Source organism: Acanthochromis polyacanthus, chromosome 2 (assembly GCF_021347895.1).
Source record: "Acanthochromis polyacanthus isolate Apoly-LR-REF ecotype Palm Island chromosome 2, KAUST_Apoly_ChrSc, whole genome shotgun sequence".
Classification (NCBI taxonomy): domain Eukaryota; kingdom Metazoa; phylum Chordata; class Actinopteri; family Pomacentridae; genus Acanthochromis; species Acanthochromis polyacanthus.
Window position 1 is genome coordinate 22,473,257 of NC_067114.1, and position 8,349 is coordinate 22,481,605.

Here is an 8,349-nt window from a genome sequence, read left to right on the forward strand (position 1 = left end):
GATCTGAGGATTAGGCCAGTCGTTCCAATTACAGCCTGGTGCCTTGAGGTTTGTCAGGCATTGACACAGACGCCTGTCGATGGCCCCGGTGCATATTCCAGGACCCCACTGAGTGACAGGCGCCAGCGCGCCAAGAGACGATGACGCACTGAGAGTGTGTGTATGTGTGTGTGTCTATCGCACAACTTCATTTGCTGATCCGTGTCATAGCTCTGAGCTGTAAATGAGCCCATCCTACTGTACATATATGCTGAAGGTAGAGCAGAGTGTGTGTGCAGTGTCTTATTTCCATGGTGAGGATATTGACTCTTAATGACAGTCTATCCTGCACAGATGGAGGAGCAGGAATACGAGCATAAGACTGGTGATGTGTCACTTAGCTATCAAATGTGTATATAAGGAAGTCTGTCATGTATCCTGGCTACTTGTCTGTTACAAAGAGTGTTAATAATTTAATGCAAAAGAGGGCAAACTCTTATTACCTCTCATTGATCACTCACAACATCTCTTACAGTAGAATAAAGACTTAAAGCAAACCTCCACCCCAACAATGAGATGTATCGAGAATGCTACAATCAATGTCTAGGATGAATTTCATTAATTGTTTGTGTTTTTTGTTACAATTGACAAAAACACACAAAATTGCAAAGTATAATATAACATTTTTGGGAGATCTGAACCACAAGAGAAAAAGGGATTGGGGTTGACTGTTAAAATAAGAAGATCTGTATTTCTCTATGACAGGTTCATTTGGTGTGATCGCTGAACATCCGTGAAAATGACACACTGCACTGATCAGACCGACACCAACACCTGATATTTACCATGGAGGATTTCACTGGAGCTCCGTTGAAAACACGAAGTCACCTGGTCTATGTCTGGCTACATATCTGGAGAAATATAAATGTATCACCAAACAACAGCAGCAATTTTGGCATTTAAAAGAAAAAATTACTCTACCGTTCAAAAAGTTTGTGGCTAACCAGGCAATTTCATGTTTTCAGTGAAAACTCACACTTTCATGCATGTGCTAACATAATTGCGCAAAGGTTTTCTAATCATCAATTAGCCTTTTAAAACAATGAGCTAACACAATGTAGCATTAGAACACAGGAGTGGTGGTTGCTGGAAATGTTCCTCTGTACCTCTATGTAGATATTCCATTAAAAATCAGCCGTTTACAGCTAAAATAGTCATTTACCACATTAGCAATATCTAGACTGTATTTCTCATTAATTTAATGTTATTCTGATTGAAAAAAAACCGCTTTTCTTTCAAAACATAAGGACATTTCTAAGTGATCCCACACTTTTGAACAGTAGTGTATATTTATGTGAAAATACATACAGAGAAACCACATCATGTAACAGGTTAGTTATGCGCTCCAAGCACAGTCATGGCTGCTGGTGTGTATCTGTGAGGCTGTTCAGAGCAGCTCTCCGCTCCTTGACATGGCTTGGCTGGACTCAGCCACTTCTCATCTGGTCATCTCTGTTAACTCAACTCCCCCCCCCCAACCACACACACATGCACAAACACACACATCCAAGCTTGTCGCCTGGGAGGCCCGCAGTGACTTTACACCCACAGAGGTGGGTCATGTGACACAGACTGCTGTGTCCCACGTTTGATACTTAATATTCACCACCTGGTGTTATTTACATGCCATTAAATGAGAGATGGATGCTGACCTGACTGACTCCATTTATCTGATTTGGATAAAATCATCAAAAAAATCCTCCTTATGTGATGCAAATTAAAACCTCAAATTCTATCATGTTACCCACCGACAGGTAACCTCCTCACTATATTTATTAATTTCATCGCAGCTCTTCCCTCCGTTTTTGCCGGCAGTAATTTTATCCACCAGCAATGTTAGCAGGCTGTAATTAAATATGAATGGAGCGCTGTTGGTTGCCTGGCTGGTTTGTTTGGTTGAGTGCTGGCCTGGGGAGGAAAGCTCATCAAATCAGTGGTGCTGGTGTCATTCTACACCCCTATAACACTCCATGACAGGGAATCTCGGTGGTCCTGTGTAAAAAGGGGCTGGGAATCACCTGTATTTAGAGTTAATGGATTCGAAATAACGCACAAGCTCACACTTTAATGAACGCTGCATTGATGAAAAAGGGCCCCCTGCACCCCTTTGTCCCCGTATTGCATGAAAAACATTTTCAAATTGCATGCTGGCACAGATAATTCACTTATTCTGTGTAATTGGATGCTGACCGGGGTTAATATGTAGGGTGTCATTAAATGGAAATGTAGAGTTGTAAAGGGGGACTGTATGATACAGGGAGTCTTTTCTATAGAGCTGCCCAGATTGTGAGCTCCTTCTTCTAGCTGGCAGGGACCTTCTTTATTTGAGGCAATTCAAGCATGAATTCTGCGAGGAAAAGATTGGGGACAGTTATATTCACTTCTGTTTGTTGCCCAGTTGAATGAAATGACCTTTAAGATAAAGCGAATCTCTTGAGCAAGTCAGGTGAAGAAAAGGGCGCACCAATAGGGCAGATGTGGTGAAAGGAACTTTTTAAATTCGACAGTGAAGGAGGCCTGCTAGACCATGGATAGTTAAAAGACTGTTGTTTGCTGGTAACCCTGCTCTGCCACCATGACAATGCCACATGGGAGGAGGCACTCACAGTGGACGCTTCTTATTTTGATTCAAACAAGATTGAACACCAAGGATTTGCTTTTTTCAATTTTATTTTTAGCGCGACTGTTAAGAAAAAGTCCTGTGATCCTCTAGAAAATTATTTTGGTTGGGTGAGGGCAGCAGTGGAATAATACCGGGTAATCTACAGACTGGTTAATTAAGTTACTCCTCCATCCTCCATTCATAGGAAAGGCCTGTAATTAGTCGTCCTAAAGCAAAGGTATTTTCTTCGGATGGGTCAATTTGAATTCCTCCTGACTCCAATGGAGAGTGCCAAGCCTCTGTGGCTTCAGGGAAGCCTATAACCTGCATTCTCGCAGTGATAGCAGTACTGTAAAACCTAACCAAACGGTTAAGCATGTCCTAAAGAAGAACCATTAAAAGCCAAAGAATGTGCAAGTACAGTCAGTGGTAAAAACAACAAAATGAACCCTTTCAACCCTTTCAGACGCAGTCCATTTTTTGTTTTTCTTGGTAGCCTAGTGTTGGCTCTGCTGTGCCACGATTCACCAGCTTTGCCACCTACAAAGAGAGCAGACTCCGGGCTGCCTGGGTACTTTTGGTGAGGAAGTTAATCATATACCTCAGAGTAGCGCGACACAAGAAAAGCGGTGTTTGTAAACCTGCCCCCACGGCTCTGCCCATAATTGGCTCTACAAGTGACTGCCTCGGCTTCCTGTCAGCATTATATCTGTGTTCACACCAGCCCAGCTGGTAAGACATTTGTTCCTTGGAAACATGGCTGCTGTTTTGATCTTTGGACTGTGAAAGCAAAGTAGCTCTCACAATGGTAGTAATGTTGGGAGGATTTTCCAGGCTGTGGAGGAAGCCAGGCAAAAATGTCCCGCTGCCTCGGCCCTCCACTGAAGACCAACTCGTTGGTAATGTTGCTGGTGCTTGTTTCGCTCTTCTGCCACGTCTGTTTTAGGTGTTTAATCAGTGACTGTTAGTCATTGAAAGCTGAGTGTGAATCACAAAACACCTGTACACTGGATGCACTTTGGATGGCCTGTTTTGTTTGTTTTTTGTCTTACCTTCAAAAAATTCTTCTGTTCTTTAAAACTTGTCACCAAATGTCAGTGGAGGAAGCACTCTGATCCTTTACTAAAGTAAAAACTGAAACATCAGTTAGTATATGTATGTAGTTTTTTGTTATAGCCACTTCAAATAGTTAGAGCTATGTTATTATCAGTAGTACATTATCAAACTATTTTCATTTTTCTGACAAGTTTGTGTGATAATAACATTTGAATGTTGTAGACTGAAGTGAAGCTAGTTTTGATTACTTTGCTGTATAGTTTTATCCAATATGATGCATTGTTATATCATAATTATGTGTTTTTTCATTCTATGATTTGCACTTTAATTAGTTACTATAGCTGTAATTAAGTTATAAAGGTAGACGGTCTTCTAGAATGGAAATACTCTATTGGAGTACCTCACTTGAGTAAACACACTGATGTTTTTCAGCATTGCTATGAATGAAATTTAAACATATTTCATTTATCCATAATAGTAAACATGTGATCAGCATATGGTACATTTACTCATCAACATGTGCCTTTTTTTGGGTAAGTTTTGAAACATGATTAAACAGCAAACATTAAGAACAATTTAAAAAAATGAGCAGAACAAAGAAACCATATGAGGCCTGGCATCTTTGTGGCAGATTGTCATTAAGAGGCAACAAGAATGCAGGAGCAGAACTTTATTTTGAAGCTGACACATGGCAGGAATCTGAGAGTAAAACTGGAAACGTTAAAATACTGCTGGTGACACCTCGACGTGTGGAGGGATGTGACTTCCTGCACAGCTGTCACAAAACTCTTCCCTGCACCTTCCAAGCTGCTGCTGCTGCTGCCACCGCCACGCTTCCGTCTGCACCTCAGCTCTGCTAATATAACATGCAGGGGATGGAAACACTTGGGATATGCTCATAATTAATCATAGTAACTCCAGCTCTGAGGTTAATGATACTTCTGAAATAGTACCCACTTGTGTGGTGCAGTTTACTTGATTTTGCTTGTTTCTTTTTACTAAAAAACGACATTCATTAGGAAATATACAGCTGGTAATATAAGTTTTGTGACAGATATTTAATACAGGATGCGTGAGCCTGTTTTTTTTGTTGTTTTTTTTGTTTTTTTTGGCAGATATCTTAGCCAGGTACCAGGAAGAACAGCTCAAGCTGCGGCCGTTTTCCCACGTGTTTGCAGCGGTCGTGCCTTCATGTGATGAAAAATTATTCATCTTCACTTCTCACCGGATGCTTGTATGGCTGAATATGACTTTCTTTGACTAGTTCTCCCATTTATAGACATGCTAGATTTGTTTGGGATTTTTTGGAAAACCACACTCTGATGAACATCCTGCCCGAGACGTTTAATTGTGGCTGCTCCATTTTGTGCACAAGCAGCGCTCTGCCTTTTTAAGACTTGTTTATTCAAAAGCGTCCACATGTTGATTGTAACCTTACTTTTCCTTCCTTTGGCCCAGTCACGTTTCTCGTGAGATTATGGGCCTATTGTTGGGTATCATAAACGGCAATTTATCATGAATTGACATTTCGCAAACTAATCAGTTGCTAAAAAAAATGTCATATTGCCACATGGACCATTATCGGTAGCTATTGTAACAAACCTCTCAGTCTTCTCACTACATTTCATACATTGGCTTGCAAGCAGGGACAATGAGAAATGAGCACAAACAATACTTTGAATGCATCAAGAGACACCTCAGTCATAAATAGCAGTGGGGGTGAAGCTAAATATTGACTGTGCGTCCATACTGATGTCTCCTGTGACTGCAGGCCTTTGTCTTTTTCTCTGCCAACGTGTGGTTGTAATTGAATTGTAAACAACACCCACTGTGTTATTATTTACTGCGCTATGCTGCTCAAACCATTCGACCAGTCACAGCCAGCGGAGCAGAGCTCTGAGTCACTTTGACGTGTTACCTAAAAGGCAGTGAAAACAATATATGGCCAGCTCATCCATAAGTCATGGCATTTGGCGCAGCACCGGTGCATCCAACAGAAAGGGGCTTTATGAATGGCTCAAAGTCTGTGAATGATAACGGTCATTAATATGTCCATTGAGGGTCACCACATTCATGCCACATATCAAATCCCCTTTGAATGAGATCAGTTCCCTCCTGTCAGAGCCCATTAGATCCGTCCCACAGCCCCAGTGGCCAGCTGACAGGGGAGAAACCCTAGCCCCAGCCTAGCACCATTAACATTAGAAAATGAGCAATCAGCTGGAATGAAGCGCAAGAGGAGGGGGGGCCCGTCCAAACTTTCGCAATGATACCCAGCAAATTCAACACAAAATGTAAGAGTGTATCGGAGAGGCATGGAGCTCTACGAACACAGAAAATACTCTGTAACACAAACACTTAAATATCTGAGCTGAATACTTTTCCAAGATTAAAACATTTCTTCTGGTAGTTGTGTCTCCTTTAAAAGCTGCACGACTCAACTGCTTCCTCCCCACTGAAAATGTTCCGGCTGCTCATAGAAAATTGTGTTGAACCTCTTTGACTTTGCGAAATAATTGAGTTAAAACACTCGATAAAACATTAATTAGCTTAGCAGTCTGGAGCAGATAACATAGATAAAACCCTATGTAATTCATATTGATTAGAATATGCACATTGAGCGTAACCTCTTAAGACAAGTTTTCCTTATAAATGGACACAAAGCCGAGGTCATTATTCGTACAAAGAAAGATCGCTTTAGATTTTATCTTTTCACATAAAAAGGTTTGATTGGATTTCTTTCTGAGGAAGCTGCACAATCTATTTTATTCAGGTTTGATTGTATTACCTCTTAATTAGTTTGTATATTGAGTAGAACAGGCCTTATTGATTTGAGGTGCATTCATTTGCATTGCAAAAATCCCCTTTAATCCAATATAATCTCATCCTTACTCAAACAGAGCAGACTGCATCTCCAAGTCGCTCTTTACTTGCTTGTTTTCCAGCTCCTGTTTTTGGCTTGTCTCAGGTTTAATATAACCTCCTGGTAGAAATTAGAGATTGCATTCTCTATGCAAAATAATTTCCCTAAATTTAGCTGTTTATTTAAAGGTAGTTACACTCAATTTCTGTGTATTTCATGTGGAGAACGGTATGTTGTGCGCTGTAATTTATATGTCGAGTGTAATAACAAGCTGTAGTATTTTCATGTGGCTGTGTTGTGGGCTTTAATTTCGAGCTGTTTCAGTGAATGATTGGCGCTTGTAGGTGTTGTGTGTAAATCTGCTGCTGAACACCCGTGGAGACGGCGGAGCCGTGTCACACAGAAATCAGCGTTGGAGGCGTCAAATCCCTCCCACCCGCCCAGTGCACAGCAGCAGGCTTAACAATTCTCTGTAATTAACCTCACCTGAACTTTAATGGCCCACCTCCGGGACCGAGGGCCCCGGCTGTGTAAAATTACTGTCACACATGAAGCCAAGGGGGAGCCCTGCCGCAGCGGGTGTGTTCCACTCAGACAACTGAGAGGGAAATGGACCCCTGTGTAACACCTAATACCACCAACACCATGTCAGAGCCTCACAGACATTTTGGGGGAGGAGAGGAGGGGGCTGGTGCTGGTTGGGAGATGCTCAGCACACAAACACCATGAACATCTGAAGATGTTTTGTTTAATTACATTTTACTTTAATGATCTTTTATGATGTAAAGTTTTCATTGTGCTATTTCCGCATGTGGAGCCCTTTTCTTGTATTTTGATGGTGACTAACGCTAATGCTAATTATCGAACTTCTTCTGCAGTTTGTAGACTAAATTCAATTACTGCTGCAGACTGTGGAGGCCCAACTTGTATCACTTCATGAGTGTAACACTTTATTATTGAAGGAGAAAAGCTGAATAGTTAAAAACTCTTTCAATTAAACACAATGTCAATAAACAAGGGCATTTCATCTAAGTTTGTGTTGTACTTTGAGGTATTCTAATTTCTGACACAAAATTGACATTAATTTCAGTTTTACTGCAAATATATATTGGTCTTGAATGTCAGTTATTGGTCTCCTTGAGTACTAATAATCCAGCAGTATCGGCCCTGAAAAAAAAAACATCTGTCAACTGCAGTGCTAATTTTTTACACTTATTTGAAGATAATATTCAGAATATTCAGTCCTCCTATTGAAATGACAAAATAAGTTGTTCATTTGACATATAAAATTAGGACAAAATAACTTGTGAAGCTTTTCTCATCTTCCACCACTATGGTTAAAGTTTCATTTTGTTTCTCCATATTCACTGTTGTTTTGTTAGTGTCAGGGAAGGATCACCATTATAGTTAAAAGAAACAAACCGTAGGAGACAGAATGCAGACCACAGTGTCTCCGTCTCAGCACTAGTTGTGCTTTTGGAGAGGACATTCATCATTCATATGTGGAGCGGCATACACTGGAGGCCTCTTCAGAGTGTAGAAAGTATCCATGAATGTAATTTTCGCATATATGAACATTCTCTTTAAAAAAATATGTTTAATGTGATTTATTTTCTTTGCAAACTTACAAAAGCAAAATACTGTAAAACTAGTAACAGCAATAATTTTTGATTTTACATATTTCAAACTAAGTTGAAGTATTATGTTTATTAACTAACTTTTATCCAGTCACTCCTCATCTGTCTTTGAATGAGGGGAAGAGTTCAGTTTAGATCTCCAGTGTGGACAA